At 41.3% G+C, this 23,388-nt stretch overlaps 1 protein-coding gene across 1 annotated transcript in view; it reads left to right on the forward strand.

The window, feature by feature from the left end:
* The first annotated feature begins 270 nt into the window (after positions 1–270).
* The window catches only part of TLN2 (talin 2), a 138,971-nt gene continuing 115,853 nt past the window's right edge, over positions 271–23,388 (forward strand). The window contains exon 1 of the mRNA XM_066328590.1: positions 271–415. The gene's annotated coding sequence lies outside the window, so the exon portion shown is untranslated. The remainder of the gene's footprint in view (positions 416–23,388) is intronic.

A 23,388-nucleotide genomic window follows, 5' to 3' on the forward strand; every position in this document is an offset into this window, starting at 1 on the left:
GCCTCCCCGTGCGGCTGCTCCGGCTTTCCTCCTCCTCCTCCTTCCCCCGAGGAGCTGCGGTGCCGGGTGGGCAGAGCGAGAACGACGTTCCCTCGCGGCCCGGCTGAGGGCCGCGGCGGGCGGAGGGGCCTGTCCCTCAGGCCCAGGTAAGGGGGCTCCGCGCCCCGCCGAGGCGGTGTCCGGGCGCGGGTCCCCCGGAGCGGGCCGGGCCGGGCGGAGGGCGGCGAGCGGCCCGGAGTGATGACGCGCTTCCTGCCCTCCCCGCCGGGGGTCTGCGCCTGGAGTCCGCTGCGGCGGCGGCTGCGGGCGGCGGCGGAGCCGGCGGGAGCGGGCAGGAGGCGAGCGGGGAGGAGGAAGGAAGCGAGAGAGCGGCGGGGCTCCGGCGCTCCGCAATGCCGCAGTAACGGCGTTCCCGGTAGGAGCCCGCGAGGACCCTCGTCTTGCCCCGCCGTCGCGCATCGCGCAGAGCGTGTGGTCTGTGCGGAGCCGCCGAGAGGGGGAAGACTCGGCGCGGGGCTGAGCGGCGGAGCGCGGAGCCGCTCGGCTGCCGCGGGGCTCTCGGTGCGGGCTGCCTCCGAGCGGCGACAGCCGCCGCTGCCCGGTGCCGGCTGCGCCCGGACAGCTTCGCCCGCGGGCACCGCTGCCCGCCCAACAAGTTGCCGATTGCGGGGAGGACAGCGACAGCCCGGCCCGGTGCCGTGCGGGCTGAGCCCCGGGAAGGGGAGAGCGGCCTCGGCTCACCTATCGTTCGTCAGGAGCCGGGCCGGGCTGAGAGGGAAACAGCGCTGTTTCGGGCTTTCCCTGGGCCGTACAGGGCTGGAACAGGAGGCAGGTGCTGGGGCGGTCGACCCCTCGCATCGTGCATGGGGCAGCGTGGCGTGGCCGGGCCGGAGGCGGGTTTGCCCGGCGGACGGAGCTGTTCGCTGTTGGGCGCTGTTGGCGACCGTGATGTAGAAAAAAACCTTTTCGCAATACGTGGTGAAGCGACGACCTCCCAAGGACGATCCTGCCGCGTCTGCACGATTCTGTATGTGTGTGTCCGTGTCCTGTCCCCATCTCCCCCGGGAGCGCTGGGGTGGCGGCGGTGGCCGGGCGCTGCCGTGGGGCGGACGGCAGGACGCGGCACACACCGGGCTGGGCGGGCTCCTGCTCCGCAGCCCCGCTGTGCTCCGGGCCGTGCAAGGTCCCGGCCGCCCCGGGATACCTGCCCCCGGGAGGGTTCGTGTCCAGGGCTGAGCAAAGCGCTGAACCTCCCTAAGTGCGAGGCGGGGCTGTCCGCGTCCCGGGCTGGGGTCCGCCTGTGTGCCCCGATAGCTCTGTGTGTCCCGTACCCTCCCAGCTGTCTGTGCAGGCAGACATCCCCTCTGGAGAGCCCCGGTGCGGTGTCACTGCGTGAGAACACCTTACTGAGAACTAGCTGGGGCCTCTACTGGCTTTATGCTCACCTTCTATAGCGCTTTTGTTCTGCTGACCAGCCATTTCAGGTTTTTTAGGCTTTACTTGTTTGTGTGTTCAAATGCTGCTGTGACGTCTAGCTAGAAAGACTGTGGGAATGTTCACTGATTGAAAAAAACCTGTTGTCAAATTGAACAATTCTCCACTTCCCTCCAAGTATTTTTAAAGTTTATTTTGTAGACCTATATTTTGGAGCAAAGTTTGAGCCACATTAAATTTCAAGGCAGTTCTGGGGTTGGAAGTATGTTACCTAGAAGCGTTGAGGGGTTCTGCATTATCCAAAGAACCCAGTGGCTGTGGAAAAATGTCCCTGTGATTTAAAAAAAAAAGAAGTGACACATTTCTGAGATTGCTCTTGCTTATGTAAAACATGACTTATTTATATGTTTATGGCAGTGTGTTTTGAGTAGGAATGCATGCTGCCAGTGTTGATTAAGAATACCTTACAGATTGTATTGTATGAAAAGCTTTTGTATCTATATGGTGTAATGGTCAGCCATACTTCCAACAGAGCAGCTGTTAGACAAGTTAACTGTGAGTTCAATTTGCTATACCATTCCTGCTTTGATTTTCATAATGTGACATTTTCAAGGGAGAATCAAGGTTACCACACAGCTGTGGAGGGGGGAGAAGTGTCTCTTGCCTCTTGGAAGTGTATTTCATTTGAGTTTCCTAGTGCCTCGTTTAACTCACTGGTCACTGCACAGCTAAAGGGTTAAGTGGAATTCCAGTTTATCTATTCATGACAAAATTATTGAGCTTATGTAAGATAAGAATACTTCTTGTTTCTGGTTGCCAATCTAAGTGGGTGAACTATGGCAAGCGTGGATAATATTTGTGTTCTGAATCTCAGTATAAAGTTAGATCAAATCTACGGCCATTTCATGTGGGATACCCATTCATTTTACCATTCAGATTACAGGAGTTTATCCTGAATAATTGTCCTCTGTGTTTTTGGAGTAACATCTGTTGCATGATATCATGTAATGGAATGTAGTACAGCCTAATTTAAGTTGATTTGAAACATTGCCATTGCACTGTAGTAGTGCCTGAGAGGGCGAGAGATTTTGTGGTGTGTGTGATGGATAGATTGGTTACAAGGAGACAATATTGAGAAAGATGAACTTGCATTTGAACTGCAAAGGATTAAGTAATTTTACTCTGAGCTTGGTTTGTTTCACAGTTTTACTTAGACTTCTTTCATCATTTGCCAGCTAATGCAATGACCGAATTCTACTTATATTAGGAAATCCATCTGCAGTTATATTTACGACTATCAGTGTGAAACACCACTACAGTAGAATCAAGTCTTATTTTGGAGTGGGCTTGAAAGAACTGTCTAGCTGTGGCATAGCTTGAACTGCATGATGACTTAGAAGTTTTGCTGTGAAAACTTTCTTTAATTTGGCATTGTTTCTACAAAGACTTGACTCCACGTAGCAAGGGTATTCTGAGGCATTAATGTTTGGGTTGTCACTTTATTTGCTTTCTTATACGATATGTATCTATTAAACCTGTGCAAATGCAGTCTAGGTGGCTTGCAAAGATGGCAGTAGTTGATAAGTCACCACATCTAGACAGTAGTTCAAACATCTCACCTCCATTCCTGTCTGTGGCATTGTAGTGTCAGATAACTGTTGGCATATTAGTATTGCATGTTCATGGAAAATGAGCAATACCATTTGTTGAAGTATCCCTCCAATCCATAGTTTTAGCATTATAGTACTGAAAACACCATTGGAGTTGATTCCCAGCTGCCAGTCCTATCTGACCTTTGGAGGTTTTGGTAAGCTGCCAAATGTGTAGACATCTTGATATTATTTATTTTAATATGCACAGTTTCTTGCTAAGCAGCGTTTTCCAGATGCTGCCTTTGCACCAGGCCCTAATTAGGTAAGAAGTGTGAATGTCTTTACAGACCACTGTACCAGCATTTTGGAATTCTTTTCTCCTCCCTGCTTTTGAATCTTTAAAATTTTTGGCAAGTCTGCTTATGCATGTTTCTACAGACAATAGAATGCTGATGCAAATTGAGAACAGCAAGCAAAATGCTGGGTGTTGTTGCAAATGGGGGGAGGCTGTTTTAATAAAGCAGTGTTATGTTTCGTTTGTTTACTTTTGGAGTTGAGTGTTTTAGTTGGGACAAATGGAGGTGGAAATTGCACTTTCAGATAGTCGTGAAGGAGAATGCAGGTTTTTGCTTCCAGGGTTCTGGTTTTGACCACATATGGTTATAAAAATACACAGCAAATTGAACTGCTAAAGTTTTGGGGCAAAGGAGATGCAAATGATAAAGCAGAGGGGTGTTTTCAGAGTAGTTTATCTTACAACTTCCAGGGGCTGTGTTAAGCAAAATAATCTAGGGCTTAGCAAATCTGTGGATGAGATTATGATTATGGACATCATGCTGTGTCTTAAGCTTTTTAGACTTTATTTTTATTGTTGTGATTAAACAGTCTATTCCTTTTACACAAAGAATGCCTTGAAGGTAGCCTGAGCTCCTTAGATGTGTAAGTGGTGATCCACAGCATGTGGTGCAATCCTGGGTCTGATCGGCGTTTGGAGAATTGTGCCTTTTGTCTCTGGGTGCAGGGAAGTTCCACCTTTGGAGTGAGGCTGGAATGCTTGAGGATGAGAAGGTGGTGAGGAGCCCCGTGCTTAGTTTTAACACCAGACTTTTAACTGTGCACAATGAATTTTGTAGCTTTCTGTCCCTGCTAATGCTGCTGAAAATCCATTTCACAGTAGTCAGAGACCCATTTCCCTGGGTGTGCTATGTGCACACATGCTTATCTTGGAATTGAGTTTGAATTAGCCTGCATACTTGAAGCAATTGTGATAGCATTTTGATATTTTCCACTTCCAGTTGCAAGCTGGAATTTCATCCTCAGAGATCCACCCCCTCAATTCTCAAAGCTCCAGCACCTTTTTACTCAAGCCTCTCCATAAAGCTTGAAAATGCACTGACTGACTTCGCAAGGTGAGGGTGACTATACAACAGTAAGTCTTGTCTTAAAATATCTTTACAGTATTACAGTGCTGATTTACTTGTAGTCCCTTGACTTGGCAGCTACCAGTTGATTTCCTGCCAAGATGGGCCAGGCTGGCACTTGAAACTGCCTTCCTTTCATTCTCAGTAGGTAGCTCATCTTTCTGTGTTTGGGCAGCAGGAAGAAAGTATAGGCTGAAGTGAATTGTAAATGAACCTTGTGTCTTTCTCTATGGCAACTTTTGTAAGGCTGAGATTTCTTATTTTCCTGAAAAAGTGACATATAATCCAGGAACAGGCAGGAGATTCAGTCTTCTAAATCACAGCAAATAACAATTAAGGTGATAAAGAATCAATGGTACTACACGGACTGATTACTTCCTCGAGCTGAATAACAATTTACATTTGCCAGCTGTGGTAGGTTTGTTGCTCTAATATATTGAAGAGTTTAGTGTTTTGCTGAAGTATCTGGTGTAGTGGTGTGAGAACCTCTTAAACAATGGCATTGTCTTCCACTTAGTCTTTGTTGTGTAATCCTTTTCTTATTACATATTGTTTATTTTCATACAATCTCTCTTTACCTTCCTTGGGAGTTGATATCTGTAATGTGGTGAGTCTCAGTGACCTCAAGCCCAGCCTGTCCTGTGGTTTGGTCTCAGTCCTGTTCTGTGCTAGCAGGAAAGTTCTGATTTTTCTGGAATGTGAGATTTAAACTTTGTGTATAGTTGACATAAATATAAGCATAAAGCGGTTCCAAAAATTGCTGGCTTGAGTTTGTACAGCTGGAAACATTAATTAGGCTTAAAGTAATTTACAGTGAGTACCTTTTGCCTTTGTTCAATTTACATGTGCCAAGTGCTGTGTAGCAGGAAAGGGCAAAGTGGTGCTTTGCAGACAGAACAGCAGCAGGCAGGACAGATTATCAATGTCTGACAGAAGTGATGGTGCCTGTTTGAGGCAAGACCTACAGAAGGATGATGTCAGGAATGTGATGGTGGTCCAGGACTGATGGGCATAATCCTTAGACACAATAAATATGTTTAGATACCGTGACTGAATCAAAATTTAGCAATAGGCCTATAAATGAATATATGAATAAATGAAATCAGGAAGCCCAACTTGAATGTTTCACTTCACTGCAGCTTGCAACTCATATAATTCTTGATATTCTTTATCATTTGTGGCTGAAGGATTTTCTTAGATGATTTTTTGTTATGGTATAAGGACACATGTGTTGACAAGGGTGTGTGTGAGCTCCCTGGGGAAAGTTGAGTGGGAATCTTTGCTGTACAGGCAGCACACAGGGTCAGGCAAAAGGAACCAGTGGTGTCTCCTGGGTCAGGGTATCACTGAAGGCACTGGTACAGGGAGGAAGAGATAAATGCCCAACTTCAGCTGAAAAAAAGCAAAGGCTGTGGGAAATGAGATCACTCTCTTGTGATGTTTAAAGTACTCTTTGGAAATGTTATGTGCAGCAGCTGAGGATGTACAGACCCCAGGCAAGAGCCCAAGATGTTGTAGTATGTACCAACTCTGAGGAATATCTGGGTTTTTTTAATTAAACAAAATCTATCAGTGACTGTGTTTGCAGATGTGAGGAATGTCTAGATGAGCCTGGTTGATCGCTGGGTTGTCTGTTCAGCTGCACTGTGGTGCTAATGAGACGTAAAAACAGCTGATAAGTGTAGGTGTGTGTACAGAAGACTAAAACCTGTGAAGAAAGGATAGTTAGCTAACTTTGCCTGTGAGCTTGGGCAGACCAGACCACAGATTCAGTACAGAACAAATCTAGACTTTGAAGAGGGGCTGCCGAGGATCTAATGGGTTTTGTCTGAGGCCTTTATATGTAGTGAACCTGGCTGGGTAAGGGATCAGTTCAAATGGATCCCAGGTGATGTATGAGTGAGTGAAAACCTGTTCTCTCTGTCCTAGGCAGAGAATGTATTTTTAGAGTTTTCATGTCAGGGCTTTAGCTGACTCTGCAATACCACTCCCAAGGGAATGTCAGGCCTTCAGTGCTCAGGAGATAAGGCAGAAAACACCTTGATCGGTACAAGTGCGTGGTTGAGGTGAGCTACTTGTGCAGTTGGGGAGTGTTGAACACACACAGAGGCTGCACGCAGGAGGAAGGGTGGCTGTGGCCCGAGGAACCAGGCAGAGCAGCACAGGAACAACTGCACTGCTTGGAAAGTGGCTCAGTAATGAGTGTGAAGATCTGTGTGGGAACTGTGTGTTCCTGCCTCAACGCTATTATCATTCCTTTTCAGGGATAATGTGCAGTTTGAAGCGTTACAAATGCCATCTGCATATGAGGGTAAAGATCCTCTAGGGCTTTATATTGAGAATGAAAACCAAAGCACTGTTTTCAGTGTGGATCTCGGTATAATCAGCCATGGCCTTGACTTCTCTGGGATAATATTGGCAGCCTACCAGGTCATTTAAGGCAATGGTTTTGAAAGATTTTTATCTCACACCCTTATCAGTGAAAGATTTGTGAGCAAAAAGATATGATTTATAGATTTGCACACATATTACTCTACTATTATTATACACATTACAGAACCTAGACCAAAATTAGAAATTAATAAAGGAGAAGACAAATAGTTAGAAAATCTGTTTTATTTTTAAACAAAACTCTTTCTTACTTTCATTAAGGAATAATTTAGTGAAAATACAGCCATTTTAAGGGCTGTATAAAAGTGATAAACCAAGATTTTAAAAAAATTTAGAGAGGCATGTTCAATTACCTAGCTCTCACTAAATTATTCCTTAATAAAAGGTTTTAGGTTCAGATATTTCAATACTTGGTTTTAATGACTTTCCTAGCCAGATAAGACCCCTCACAAAGACAGATCCAAGTGGAAGAAGTCCATTGTTGGTTGTGCTTACTAAATAATGATACTGATTTTCCCCTCTCATACTATGCAGAGATTCTTCTTGGGATTAATCTATTAAATTTCCACCTTCCCTGATGTCAATCAGTTCTTCTTGCAGACTAATGGGATGATGTTGCATTCTTCTCTTTTCCTGAAGCACTTCTGGAAGACTTTTAATCAGTGCTGGGATTTTTTTAAAAGATTTTAAAGTTTAGGAAATGATGTAGAGCTTTTGGAGGTTTTTATAGGAGGTTTTTTTCAGTGGAAACATTTCCAAGCGTCTGTTTTCAAAACAGTCTCCGTAAAGTGAGTCTCTTCTGGAAAGCAATTACTCTCTTGCTCCCTGTTAAAATGTTAGCTTCACCTTGAAGGGACACCTTAGGTGTGTATTTATTGGAAAATATCTGGTAGGTAGGATATTGCTGACAGCCCCTTGTCGTCACAGAAAAGATCAGCCAGCTTTGAACAGTTGCCTGTGTAGGAAAAAACACAGGGTGTGTCATTAAGTTTGGCAACTCTTTTAAGCCCTTTGCCACAAGATAACTAGCAAAACTTACTCGGGAATTTTATGGTCACTCCTCGTCTTGTTACGAGGTATTCTACTGCTTAAAGATCTTATTTTTATAAAATTACATAATCCATCACATCCTGTGGCACTTGGTGCACGCCTGCCTCCAGTGTTGCTGTGTTAGTTTATTTATCTATGAATGATGCAGTGCGAGAATTTCACGTGTGGTTATGGAGTGGCTGCTTGAACTGGAATGAAAAAATAAAAGGATTCCAGTGCAGAGGTTACAGATAAAATCACCTAAGTGTACTCTTGCACAGTTTTCTCATAAAATATTGTTTCTGTTAAAGAAATAATTTGCTGTTGAGTCTGCTCTGATACCTCACTTTTAGAGTGACTGGCAAAAGAGAAGTCCCCAGTGTGTTTCACTGTTGGAACAATCCAGCATATACCCTAAGATGAGGCATGTCAGAAACATCTCTAAGGTCAGCCAACAACGTTGCACACCTCCCACACTGCATAATTTGTTCTAATGCTTGTTTCCTCAAATCTTCAGCTGCTTTCTGTGAGTCTTCCAGCAGCATTTGCTGACAAAGGAATGCCATATTGTCCTCCATGTATTATTTCAGCCTTTTTTTTTACTGCAGTAGGAAGACCGAATGCTTCCCCAATGCTATATGCCTTTGTCTCTTCTGCAGTAAAGTAAGAAACCTTAAAAAAGCCTTTTGAAGATTTGTCATTAAGGTAGTTGGGGTTTTTTGAAGTGAAATACTGTATAAAGTATCACATGACTTGAAGAAATTGTAAAGATTTGTCCTCAACTCACTGGGTACTTAATTTTTACATGTCTTGCTAATCATGATGGCTTCATGTTATCATTATCTAATGTCTTGAGGTAAAATGTATGTTTAGAGTGAGGTTCATCGTTATTGATGGTAGATGTAAATCCATGTTTCAAATGGTTATCATCATAATTCCAACTTTTCTTGGCCCACTTTTGGTCAGATCTGATTAGATTGTTGATTTTACCTCATAATGTGTGTGACAAGTAGCTTTCACTGAGAATAGGAAGTCAGTTGTTGCACATGGATTTTGAAGCAAAAAGATGATCTGTCTTGGCATCTTGTATCTGACATAATAACACTTCAGAGTCTTCAGGATCAGAGGTGATTTCAGCAAGATTTTCAGCTGTAGAAGGCCCTAAAGACACTAAACCGTTTGTGTATTTCCCTGGTTAGAGTTCCTTGCCTTCATTTATCTCATGTTGCCAATCTTGAAAATAGGGTATTTAGTTATGTGGTCCACAGATGTTGTGACAGCATGCAAATTTCTATAAGCATGCCTTTGTGAGTTGTGGTCCTAGGCTGTGCCACTAAAACTTCTAGAAATAAGCATTCCTAAATAATAGGAGTTGTGTTTGGGTGAGTTTTGTTGGTTTGGGCTTTCTTTGCCTCTGGGACTTGGAAGGGACAATTCTTACAGCAGCCAACACAGTGTAGCTCCCATCCTGCCTGAGGCTACAGCAGATAAATTCCGAGTACCTGCAAAACATCTGCTATCAAGCACCAGTACTGGCTTGGTACCCACCCAAAAAGTGTATCTTTTCATGTACAGCTCATCCTTCTGTAGCTGCCAAGGAGTGAAATGCAATTTTAGCCCCCGAAGAAGATGCAAAAGCAAGGTGGGATTGCAGATAATTGTGGTTTGGGTGAAAAAAGAAGATAAAGCAGGGAGTTGCTTTTTAAGAGTTGTTTACAAGACACTTAAAACCAAAGGAAGAAATGTAGAATGAAGATAGAAAATAATAGAATAGAAAGAAAAATGAGGAAAACATTAAAAAAACCTGCAAACTATAGTTACAGCTTTGTAAAGACTGAAAATTTCTAGTAGCGTGTATTGACTAATTGTTGTGGGGTTTTTTTCTAGACTGTATACTCATGCCAAATTTATTACTTCATATTTACCTCTCATTATTTTAACCAGAACTATATTACTGCTTGTCAAATACTCTTTGTGTTATTATGACCAGATACAGAAAGCAACCATATCATCACAGAAACAAACCTTACAGAGCAGCTGTATTTTGTATCAACACTTGTTCAACTTGATGTCTTCAACAGTTTTGCTATTTCCTTCTGAATTTGAGTTGTTCTGTAAGAACTCTGTAATATTTTTTCTTTACACGTATTCTATGAGCTCTCACTCTCCCATGACATGTGATGAATGAATCAGGGTGCTGGAGACTTGTGCAAGTGAAATTTGTCTTCCTTCTGGGCCTCTTAAACAGTGTTTAGTAAGTTTTCTTTTCTTTCTGATCAGTCTAAAGATGCTTGAAATACTTGTGCTTGCTGGGAGTTGCCATTTGAATCTAAGCAATTCATACTTCAGATATCTCCAAGTAGCTTAGAATTAGAAAAGCTTTCTTCTGGCAACATTCATGGGATATTCACCTAAGCAATAGGAAAATACTTCTTTACAAGTAATAAGCTAATGAAAGCCTAGTATTTGTATAATCAGGCTTGCCTGAGGAGTGTGAGTGTCTTGTTGGTAGCTGTTGAAATGCTGCCCTTTGACAGCATCGGAGACAATTTTATGTTTTGGTTGGTGTGGATGCCCATTGGGCAGTGAAACAGCAAAATGGGGTTAAACTGAGCTATTTCCATGGAAAAAAAGCACTTGTAAGTCTTGTTAAAGCATGTAAACAGGTGGTTCTGGTCACTTAGGCATGCTCTAGCTCCATAGTGGATGTACTGGGAACAATGAAGTGAAACTCCAGAGGGATGCAGGTCTTGGTGCAAGTCCTCCAGTCAAGAAGTGCAAGGGGTTGTTAACATGGAACCCGTGTGCAGCTAAAACCCTCGAGTGGTAGGTGGAAGGCAGAAATCCTGATTAATAGTTAACCGATGAGGGGATTTAGAGAACTTGTGCGGTTCCAGCATCCTTTTGTTACTTGCTTTGTCAAAATAATAGTTCTCTAGCATGCAAAACTTTAAATGTTCAACACACGGTGTCCAGTGACTGCTCTCTCACTGAAGGGAAATGAGGACTGAGTGTGCTCAAGGTTCTCTCACGTGGGTGTTACACTGTGAATGAATAATACAGTGCTGTATCTTCCTAGCAGAATGAATAAGGAACTAGAGCCCTCGAAGCAAGTATTTCTTTCAGAAGAGTTTGCTTCTTTGAGCTGGAAGAAATAACTTGATATGTTTAAGTGTTCGGAGATTCTATGGCCAAGTCTGCAGGGTGCTGCAACCTGATTTGTTTGTTTTTACTGGTGGTTTCTAAATGTCTGTTCTTGGCTTGCTTGGTGGCAAGACTTGGAGAAATTGTTTCCTGAAACTGAACAAAGGAGCAGTGTTGAGTATTTGAGAGAACATAACATACGAAAAAGACTGTGCTTAGCAGGTAGTTGAGAAAAGGCACTTCCAATAACTCAGTTTTGAAATCCTTTAATTGAAAAACCCTCTTGTTTTCTCACACATGCTCTCCTTTTCCCGTTCATGCTCTGTTGTCCTGCTTTAGCGTCTGCTGTTTGATGTTTCCAAATACATAGGAGCTTAGGTTTAGTTCTACAGAAAGCAGTGTGTAGGGAGGAAGAGGTTTGTCCTCTAGATCTCTGTGAGGTGTGTGTTAAGGTTGAATGCTTCTCACACTGAACCAGCTGATTGCATTTCCTGAGCTGATGTTTCAGATCCTTGTCCTGCTGAGATAAATGTGTGACTGCTTTGTTTTTGAGGGTGCTCCTATCAGACCTACAAGCTGGAAATGCAGGACTGAGCTACTAATAGTTTAGGTGTCTGTTGTGACCATGGGATCTGGGAAACTAAGGAAATCATATGTGACTTCCTAGGGCTCTAGGTTACTCCTAGGCTCTATGGGTTTAGGCTTACAGTGGCATAAAGTGTTTCTTCAGGCTGTACAGAAAACTATATACAATATAGAACATAAACCCCAGGTTTGTAATTACAAGAGAGACACTGTGGTAGTGTTCTAGTGAAAAAAACAATAGGAAACCTTTGAGGAGGTCTGCAGAGATGAATTACACTTACAAATTACTTCAGAAGAATCTTATAAATAGTACTCTGGGCTGCCTTCATAGAGTGTCAAAAGAATAAGCTTCCTGTATGACACTTGAAAACAATATAAGTTATTAATGAGGAAGTGAAATTGTGCTTTCTGTTGCATATACTTGATATCTTTTAATCTCTGAACCCAGATTTTCAGTTAGTTATACACAGAGGCATGAGTCAAAGTTATTGAAGCACTATTGAAATCTGAGGATGAGGAGGAACAGCTCTGAGGGAAAGTGCCTGTAAAATAAGCACATATATGATGTGTCACATCTGTCTAAATGAGTACAAATACAGCCTGTGACAGTTGGTTACTTACGATAATTCAACCCTCACATCAAAATAAATTCACTTCTTTAGTGCTGATGCTCAGAAAGAATAAATATGCATTTATTTTGAGAAGTGGAGCTAATATAATTTCAAGATGGTTTGTTTGACTTTGCAAGGATAAATAGACCCAGGAGTACATGGAGTTGATTTTGAGTGGTTTAGCATAGTTATTGTGAGTCAGAGACAAGGACCAGTCTTTATGCTTCAGTGACAAAGTGTCCAGACATTTAATTGAAATCTGAAATATTGTTGTAGCTTTCTCTTACCTAGAATAACGGAGTAACATACCCAGTATCAATAAATGACTGGTATCCATTTTTTGTTTCTGCAGTTCTTTTGGAGAAGAATGGGTTTGATAGTTGAAGGCCAAGTTCTCCTGTCATCTGATACTTTCCCACAGCATGGAGCCCTCTGTGGCTTTTGGCTGTCAGAGCTGGGCAGCCATATGGGCTCAGGGTATACATTGCAGAAGGCAATTCACAGAGACAGCCTGGGGAATGGTTTTTCCTTGCATTGCATATGCAGGCAGGGCTGAACAATCAGGATTTTACCCTTCTCAGAAGCATTACAGGCATTTAATTGCTCTGTCAAAGGCAAAGGCAGAAACCTTGATGGGCAAGGGGAAAGTAACTTTGTGTGTCACAGCAAATTGAGTCCCTGAAATGTCAAGTTTGGATTTGAAAATTTAATTTGAAATACTGACTTTGAAGGCAAATTCTGACCTACAGCTTGAGCTTGAAGCTTTATTAAACTTGCATCCTTCTACCGTTTCTTTCTCATGCCACTCTCCAATAATGTTTCATACTCTCACTGAACATGATGGAAATAACAAATCTGAATTGCTGTATTCTGATGATACTTGAGAAGCTCGGGGAATGGATGCTGCACACCAGTATTAGTAGTGTGAAAAGTATTTTCTTATTTTGTAAAAGTATATCTTTTTTCAGGGAAAAAAAGACTAATATATTCCAATTATTGCATTATTAAAAATAAAAGCCGAAAATTGGCAGCAATTCAGGAAAAGTTAAAAATGCTCCAGTTCCCCAGGGATATATTTCTCTTTTTGTACTCAGTGTTGTAACTGACCCTAACTTGCAGTGACATCTAACTTAAGTTTATCCCAGTTTCCTAAGCATTAATGACACTTCGGCTTGAGGAACTTGTAAATAGGTTTTTAGATTGTGGCTTGCTCTCTGCTTGTACTTCATTTAGGATTTGATAAATTGTAAGTTTGATTAAAAATAAAACTAAGATGAACTGTTAAGTGCATGATTTGAAGTTACTTGTTTGTTTCTAATGGCCAAATAGAGAAAGTGGAAAGATCTTGCTCAGCAGCTTGCACCTGGAATGCGAGCAGCCCATTTGGGTGTGCTGTAAATGTTATGCATTCTTAAAGTTTAAATGGATCCAATCTCAGTTATGTTCTGTTACTCTTTATCCTAAAACTCAAAACTGAGCTGCTTCAGTCCTGGTTGTTTGACTTGGTTCTTGAATTTGTGCTGCCTCACTCCCCCCCATACCCCAGCTTTTGGGACATTTTTCCCCCCAAACTGCTGCTGTGGGAAGCATTACTGAAATATTTACCAGCTGCATGTTGGTGTACAGCCTGTGACAATAAAGGTCATTCCTTGGAAGGTGACTGCCTGCATAGGAAGCCCTCATTGTTCTACACATTGCTAGAGTTAGTATCCTATCTTTCTATTTTTTGAAGAGATAATCCTATTTTATTAAAGCTAAGACTTTGGGGAAAAATGTGTCCCTCTAGCAAGGTGTGGGTTTCAACACTTCTGGGATGAATACCAAAAAAACAATTTCCCGTGTCCAGCTACCACTTGCCCTCTGTAAGAAGCAGTTCTTTGTTTGAAGGTTGGCAGGTTACAGGACAGACACTTGCTTTTCTTTAGCTCCTCCTCAGCTGCTTTTAATAGGGAACATTTTTCCAGTTGCCTGCTGCTAACACTAAGGAGAACCCTTGTTTTTAAACGTGGGATATGTTTGGCAACAAATATCTAATTCCAAATCTTGCAAGAAATATTGGTTACCAAGTAACGAACTTCATTTCATTCCAGCATCATCCATATTGAGCAATTGTCATTAATGCTGTTTCCTTCTCAGATTGGCAGTTCTGTGTGCAAATAGGGGTCTTATTCATGCACTGGTGTTGGTTGAATCTTGCAGAAATACTGCAATCACAGCACGTTAAGGGGTGGGGTTTAGACACAGAGCAGTTGTTTGCAAACCAGTGAGGAATCTGCCCTTGCTGTGGGTGTGACAGACAGTGTGTGCTGGGGCACACAGAAATACTGTGAAGTTTGACATGCTGACATTGGGTGACTTGTCATCTTTTTCTTAAATACAGTCTTTGAAAGGCTTAGGGCAGGTTAACTCTGCATGAGAGGATGTTAATTTGACTAGTGTCAAACTTCCTGGCCCCTAATCTGGGTTCTGCTTTCGAGCTGTTTGAAAGAGGATCTCATCAACAGTGAGTATAATTTCCTGTGTATTGTGCTCTGGAAACCCTTTTGTTTCATTTCAAGGAAAGTTATATTGAAATGCTGTTAGTTTATGACAGCCTTTCATCAGGAATGAAACTTCTGGTGCCAAATTTCAAGAAGAGAATTCTCATCAGCTTTCTGTATCAAGCACTCTGGTAAACACGGTTTCAGAGGCTGTTTCCTGTTTCAGGTGATCAAAGAGAACGCAGAGCTCTCCACTGATTGTTGTGGTTGTGATAAATTCCTGACCCATCCAAGAGTGCTAAAAACTGTTCTGCAGTCTCTTGAGTGCAGAAACATCTACAACTGAGCCTCTTGATGAGATTAACTACCCTGCTGACCACTCTTCAGTTTTTCCTGAAATCAGTAGCTTAAGTGGATTGTAGGACAATATCTATGTGCTTGATGGAGATGGGTCAGAAAACTATTTGAACGGTGTATTAATGAAGACTTCGTTGATTTCATGTTCTTCTCCTCAACCTTCAAAATTTCAAAGCATTCTTATGTTCATTATTTTAAATTTAAATGAGGTAGTGTTAGGAGAGATTCTGCCTAACAGTGGGACAAAAGTTTTAATCAACTGTGTGTGTTGCTACTTCTGTTGTGTGAAAGCAAATAACGATGTGTATCAGTTTGCACACTTTTTCTGGGTTGAGCTAGAAACTGGAAATTCCTTTTGAAAGAAATTCTTTCTGAGGAGTGAAGTCTGCTTGATGGAGCAGACTTGCAGCCAAACCAAATTGTCAAATGAGCCCAACCAATGCAAAATCTAGCCTTTCTTTCAGCTGAAAAGCTGTGGGAAAGCTAGTATTAGTTTTCCTTGTTTACTTCTTATTTCAGTGCCTCGTGCTTCCAAGTTCACTGCATTTGGTATTAAAATAAATGTTCTACTCAGAACACTAAATATTGACTTTTATTAATTTGGGTTGTAGAAATGGTCAGTGTGTCTTGCTGGCAGATGAAGCCGAAGAATGTTGTGCTTGGAATACTTGTACCTTTCATTTTTTTCTCTTCCCTGCAGAAAAAGTTGCCTTAAGAACTGCCTGTTAAGTTGGAAATTACCTTACTTGCTTTCAGCTATAAATAGCAGTACAAGGGAAGGGGATTCCCCTGCTGACAAGCCCCATTCATGGCTTTCTATTTTGGTTAAAGCCATGTCTTACACTGAGTGCTCTGTGACTTCCAGCCCTCTGTGTGCTGCAGCAAATGTAGTTGCATTCCAAAAACCGTGTACTTGAGGTCATAAGGAGGTAACATTGCTCTGTTAGCAGTCCTTTTGCTTTGGTTTTTTGTTTTAGTTTGTGGAGTTAGAGATGCCACAATATGTACTGAAACAGTGCCCATGTGGTAATTTGTGTGCTTCATGCATTCCTTTGGGCTCTATTGAATCATGAGAAGCTGTTAATGGCAAAACACTACTGTGCCTGAGATTTGAAGAAAAGAAATCCTGTGTATATAACAGGTTGAGAGGGCAAACCTTTTTCTTCATGTTGCTTTCTCTTAGAGGGCTGTGGTTCTGGTACTGTTGTGGAAGTGAAGCACTTGAAATAAATTGCAAAACACCTTAGTCATGTTTTGATGTGTGTTCTTTTTTTAAAACCATATTTAAACATAGTTTCAAGATCTGTTATATAAAGCTGTTTACTTGTTTTATCTGTGACTAAAAATATGCCCTAATTTAATACTAGAAGTGCTAACTGTTCTCAACCATTTAATGACATATATTGTGTGTCTCACTAGCAGATCAGTTATCTCATTAAAATACATCTTTGGCCAGATGCAGGTTGGTACTGGTGGCCAATTTGCACCTCACCTTCCAGTCATACTGTTTATATCTTCAACCGTGTAATTCACTAAGTGGGAATGTGTTGGGAGGAAGCATTTGATCACTGAAAATGTGGTTTTATGATTGATACTTGCTCTTGCAAGTAGTGCTACTGGACAACAGGATTCCTAATGAAAGATTTCTGGTGGATTGTATGAGAAGCCTGTAATGCAAAGTGAAAAATTGTATCTGTTAGGTGTGTGGCAGGGCATAATTAATGATATTCCATTATTTTGTACATCTCTATAACCTAGTTTTGAAGGGAGAATGAAGGCAGGTTTGGCTCCGACTTCAAGTGCTAGTTCCATTGATTTGACATAAGTAGTAGTTTTATGTCATTTCCCAAAACAAGACAACGAAACTGTGGGCAAAGGTAGAATTAGTTTGAAAAACATCATCTGTCATAGACTCACGTCAATCCTTTTCCACCCTTTTGCTCATGTCACACAAACTAAAACCAGATTTGTCTGGTTCAGCTTCTCTGTGATTGACACAAGTAGGTTACGAGTGATGATTGTACTTTCAGTTGTTGAGATTAAGAAACAGCTACAGTTGTGGGTTTCTCAGTGCCCTTCAATACATGAAGGAAGCTGCTCAGCTTCATCTGCTTCTCTTTGCAAAGCTGTTCTGTTGCAGCCAAGGCCATTGTTTATGTGTACCATGCATGAATTGGGTATTTTGTCCTGTATGAAATTAAAGAAGATGGGGGAGTGTGTGCTCATTAGTAAGGTGTAATTGTCGTGACAGAACATTGACTATCTCCTGATACAAGGATAATTTTGGGGTGATATAGATCATCAGATTTAGAAGTATTAACCACCATCAGCTATTTCTTATATATTTGGTTTTGAAGGAAGCAGCAAAAGACCAGAATGTTTGTACAAGTATCAGTCTGGGAAGAGATATGAAATGTAATTACGTAGCTGAGCTGCATGGAAATGAAATCAGTTTTGTGTGCTCCATCTGGGATGGCTCTAATGATCTTTGAGTGACCAGCTTATCAATATTCTGTACCTTGGCAATGTATTCTTTCTCTGACTATGTAACCATTTAAAAGCTGGGTCTGAGCAGTAGTTTTTACTCAACGCTGCAAGGCCTTGGACATGCACAAATGGAAGCATCTTTTAATTCAACTCAGATACTGTAGAAAAGAATCTGAATTCTGCACTGCCCACAGTGTGCTGCTAGTATTTAAGTGCAGATTGACTGCAAGTCCTTACTGATCCCTGATCTGCAATGGGCACTGCATACACAGGAGAAGGCATCTCTGAGTATTCATTGTGGAATTTTGTAGCATAATACTGCCTTCTGTATCCTAAAAATTCTGTATCTTAAAAAACAGGGATGATAATTTCCCATTTTGGGAATGGCTGGTGTTGTGAAAGTTCCCCAAGAAAGCTGCAAGTTTGTCCAGTGCTACAACAATGCTGGCTGTGCTGTGTTCTCCAAAGTTCCCATCCAGTGGATTGCTGAATCTTACAGTTGCAGTGCTGAGACCTCAGAATTCAACGTGGCATTTGATGTTTGATGTACTATTTCAGTAATATCTCTGACAGGTCAGCAATACTTAATAAAGTGAGGTTGCTGGTAGCAGCAGGCACAGGATCATTCCAGCAAGGACTTTGGGTAAGATAGATATCTAACAATAGATTACAGTGTAGGTTTGTTTTGAATCCCCAGTTATTTCTGGCATGGCTTCAGTTTTCTTAAATAAGATCAGCATTGCCCTTATCTGTAAACTCTTGAGATGAAATGACTTAAAATAACTTGTGCATGGTTATGAAGTTCTTCTTTCTACTGAGCCTTAAAACTGAAGGAAAGCTATTGATGCACTTTTAATTTTCTTGTAATCAAAGGGGAAAAGCCCTAATATTTTACATGAAATTTTGTACAGTACTCTCAGTAGAACAGTGAATTGAAGGGCAGGAGGGCAGGTGCCCATGCTGGGAATATCTGGTGTCTTTTGAAACATCCAGCTTTACTGCCTAGAGGAGCAACAGTGCTGAAGTGAATGGCAATGACGGCTGCTGTAGTTTCAAGACCAACAAATGATTTCATTTCCTAGATAATTTTTTTTTTTAATGAAAAGTTAAGCACTTGCACATTAATGCTTGCAGCCTCTAACAGCATGTTGTAGAGTGGCATGTTCATTACTGAGGGTGAGAGTAATGGAACCAGTCAGGAGTAAAGGGAACACTGTGTATCTTGTGTATCTGCATACATACCTAGGGTTGCTTTTATATTTGCATCACTGGATAACACCATCAGCAGCTTCTAGAGCTGCTAAGTCCTGTTTAAACATTGTAATTCTTTTAACTTTGTAAGCATGTTGAAAGTCTCAAGGGCGAGTATTAAAGTAAGAAACATTTGTTAGACTTGCATAATGTAAATTCTAGTGATTTGAAAGGGAGATGAGGTCCACTAAGAAGCACTTGAGTTGTAGAAAATTTCTTCTCAAAGTAACATTTTAGCATCAATATTTTAAACTCATGAAGACTGAAAATCTTTTTTGGATTGCAATATTTACTCCTTTACTGGCTCTAGTGTAATTTCTTTGCTTAGTTTGCTGTGTGAAGTTTAGCCTAAATATGTCAGTGCTGAATTGATGAGTTGCATGAGAATGAAATACTGGGTTTTTAGAAATATGTAAAACTTGGCATTTCTTAAAGGTACTCTGTTACGATTTGGCAAAAATATTGTAGTTTTTGACAGCCTCAGCTTGTGGCCTTCAGGTTCATCGATGGCAGTGAGGACAAATGACTTTGGCATCTAAGGAGGAACTGGATTCAGAAGCAATTAGAGTCACTGCTTGAAGTGTCACTGATTTACTGTAGTGTTTTATTGCAGATATCTTGAAAATTAAGATATCTTGTTTACAAGCAAGTGTTGGGTCATAGAAAAAGTGCCACTGCAAATCTTAAAATTAACTATCAAGAGTTTCTTCTCACGCATTTCTAATATGAACTTTCTTGGAAGCATTGATCAGACACTGGAGGTTTGCTGTAGCTCATGTGTGTTTGGACAGCAGTTGCTGCTGTCAGGTCGTTGCAGCTCAGTTCTGCAATTTGAGCTGCCCTAGTTTGTTATTAACTTTACTCTGAAGGACTGAAATGTGGTTACTTTGCTGCCACAAGTCAAGTTGTTCAGGTTTTTCTGTTATTTGCCTTGGTGTGTCTGTCATTTTGGAAAGCAGTGTCATAACATGCTGTTTCTTCCACGAACCCCTTAGCTTAGGTAAAGTATTTGAAGTGTTTTTCTCCTCACATCTCCCCACAGCAGTACTCTGATGTGACTGAACATCTAAGTCTTGCTTGCTGCTGGGCTGTCCTGTAGACCTGTTCCATTATTCAGAGATCCCAGACTGGCAGGAAGGAACCAGTAAGTACGATGGTATGGGGGAATATTTTACTGGCATTTAATGATCTACATACCTCAAAGCCAGGTAGCACCAGTCAGAGTGATATCGTGTGTGCTTTAAGAGACCTGGCAAAACGAGAGACCAGTGCCAGCATTTATTTTATACTTAGCCTTTAGTAGTTAATATATGGAGCTAATCAGTAATCACACTTTAGGTACTCTACCTTGGAACTGTACTTTACATCTGGATCCCTTAAAATATTAAATGTAAAAAAGAGCAGAAAATTCTCTTAATGTATCTATCTTCTTTAGAGTCTTACCATCTTAGGGAAGATATTTGACTGCATAACCTATAAAATTATAACAGGAGGAGGAGCACTCTAAAATATTCAAAATAATAATATGATCAGATTTAATTTGACAGCCTGGAGTTTGCTATGAGGAACTTTTGTCTTTGACAGGACATTGTGTGTGTGTGTGTGTGTGTGTTGTTTCACCTCATCTCAGTGTTCCTGGCATGTGAATTGTCACAGGAGTTATTTATGTACTGGTGCATGGTAAATACATAGAAAGGTTTGCGTTGTACATTTTGTTACCGTTACTTGGTTTGGAAACAAGTCTTGTTGCAATTCTTTCTAAATGCCCAGGGAGTGTCTTGTTGGGTGGCATTTCTGACCAGAGACTTGTTATTCCTGCCCAGGTGTCTGAGCTGGCTTCAGGAACTGAGGCACTGTAGCTGTAGGAGCTGACTTGATTTCCCCACTGATCTCATGCTTAGAGCTTTCCTTTGCCTTTTTCTTTTCCTTCCCCTCCTGGCCACCTTCATAGCTGGAGCTTTAGCAGGTGTGTTAAAGGCCTTTCTGGTTTAGGCACGTGCAAACTGAGTCACCAGCAAAGTGTGTTTTCTGTGATGAACAGCTCAGTGTCTCACTCCCTCTCTAATTTCACACCACTGAGGCTGGCTCCCATCAGCAGCCTCAGGGGACTGTCGGGTGCCTTTGCTGCTTTGTGCTTTGTTTTGTTGTTGCAAAGGTGTGGGTAAAACCAGGAATACCGTGTTTGAACAACTGCTCTGGAGGAAATGGTATCATCTGGAGAGGAATGGAAAATGAGGAGAATGTTACTGAAATAATTGTTAGAGCAAAAATAATGAGAAAGAAAAAAGTTTGGGGTTTTTTAGCAATTCATGACGTTCTCCTTGCTGGGAGTGCCATAATAAACACTGTATGGTATTCCAGACATCTGTCATGCTGCTATAATTGGGTCCTAGAGAAACACCTGAACTGAAAAAAACCCTGGGTTTTATTGCCAGGATTTCATACTGTCATAGTTCAGAAATGGGAAATGCTAGATTATTTTTTTATCATTGCCTCAATTTACTAAAAGAGGAGGTAGAAACATGAAGATACTTCAGTTCAAACATGATGAGAAACTGCACATCTCCCTTTGAGAGAATCTATTGATGTCTTCATTAGTTATTTTGCTCTGAAAACTAAGGTTTCTTCATCAGATGACAAGTGTTTCGACTTTTTAATTTTGGGGGTATTTTTTTCTCTTTTAATGAAGATTGGTGTGGCAATTTAGCTTCCCCAATATTTTGTTTGAGGCCATTTTTGGGCACGAGAACATTCAAGTGTAAATAAAGTTCAATTTCACTGCCATTCCTGTCTCCATTGGCATGGCTTTCTTATGTCAATACAGTTGATTCTTAGTATTAGTTACATTTAATTGTCTGAATACTAACTCGAGTTTGATACTGAGTTGATTTTGAAGTGCAAACACTCAGACTTATCTGGAATTTTCTAAAGATTGCTTCAGCTGCTTACTGCCCTGCTGATATTTATCTCTGGTATTTGGGGCTGTTACTATGTATACATCACTGGTCACAGCTCTTGCCATGAAGTTCTGCTGCTACTGTTCCAGATTTGAAAGCAACAAAGAAAAAAAAGTATCACTTACACTCTTTCCTTATCTCACTATGTATATATGTAGAGTAACTCTTAAAAGCTCTGAGGTTATTTAAATAGGCTTAATTATATGCTAGATTTTAAGAAGGAGGACAGAGTGTAATAAATTGGCCTCTCCTACAGGGGGGAAATATTGAGCCTGACAGACCCAGACGTAGCTGATCTCCACTGCATTGTCAGTCCAACGATAAAGTTACTGTTCAGGCAGAACTTCCCAACTTCCCTGGCTTTTTGCCTTGTGAGGGTTGATCTTGGGCAACTCTGAGCTTGCAACCAAAACATTCTTAGTTATAGCTAGGGCTCGTGCTGTGTCACCAACCCCACAGTGTTGCCCAAGTGTCCTTGACTTCTGTTCAGATGGAGTTCCAGGACGTTTGCCAGGATGTTGTTGTTCAGTTTCTTTGAAAACCTCCTAGAGCCTCAGGTGGTGTGGCTGTGTCCTGCTGCCAAGTGCAGTTTGTTGCAGGTAGGGTTGGTGACTGGATGTTAACAACTACAGAATGTGCAGCTTTGGGGTTAATATTTCTGTGCTGACAGGGCTTGTAGTTCAAAGATGATTCTAAAGGCTCTTTTTGTGAGAAAGGACTGCTCACAAAATAATGTAATCTAAGATGCACAGCTAGCTCAAGCAGCCTAATAAAGAAAACTTCAACACTATAAGTTTTAGTAAGTTGTGTCAGTTAATATTGGAAGAAATGTAAAGCTTGTAAGAAATTGGTGCTGACTGTAAAGGTAAAAGGGTGTTCCAAGGGATCTTTCCCTATTGCCTTTTCTAGCAGTAGGGAAAGAGCCCTTGGAATAGGCCTTGAAATATTTGTCCTGAAGTTAGAGCTAAGCCATTATTCTTGTTTTAGTTTTAAAAAAGTCACAGTTGAATCAGTGTAAAATGGTGTGCATTTTAACTGAACTCTGCACACTGGTTCATGTTCTCTGAACCTTCTAGACAGTAGGAGAATCTTTTGCAGCTGTCCACATTTTAGCAGAATTCTTCTTCCTATTCCTGTTACTCTGTTATTCCAGAGTTGTCTACCTCTCTCCTTTTTCTCCCTTATTAATGTGTTATTCTCAAAGTAAAACAGTCCAATTTATGACTTTGAATATGATATTGAGCTTAAGTGATACTTGGTAATCAGGGCATATCTTATCAGTCAACTCTATATATCTGGAGAGTTTTCTGATGTTTTCTGAGATCTGGCTTATAGAGAAAGCCTGTTTCCTGAGAGCTGGGTAAGAGTGAGAGAGAATTTCAGTCTAAATATTCTACCAAATATTTTTTCCTTGTATATGCTTTCCATACTTCAAATAAATAGATAAGCAGTTCTAGCCAGTTAATTGCAGGATGTGTCAGAAGCTGTTATTTTCATACATAAATGGATGAGAAGTTAAATATCCTTTGAAAATGTATAAAGAAATATTGAGCTTAAAATATCTGCTTTGACCAAGTTACAAGTTAAATGACGAGATACATTTAATAACTAAGGGGAGACAGAAGAAAAACTTAAACATGTTAGGGGCA

The sequence above is a fragment of the Sylvia atricapilla genome, chromosome 13 (genome assembly GCF_009819655.1).
Source record: "Sylvia atricapilla isolate bSylAtr1 chromosome 13, bSylAtr1.pri, whole genome shotgun sequence".
Classification (NCBI taxonomy): Eukaryota; Metazoa; Chordata; class Aves; order Passeriformes; family Sylviidae; genus Sylvia; species Sylvia atricapilla.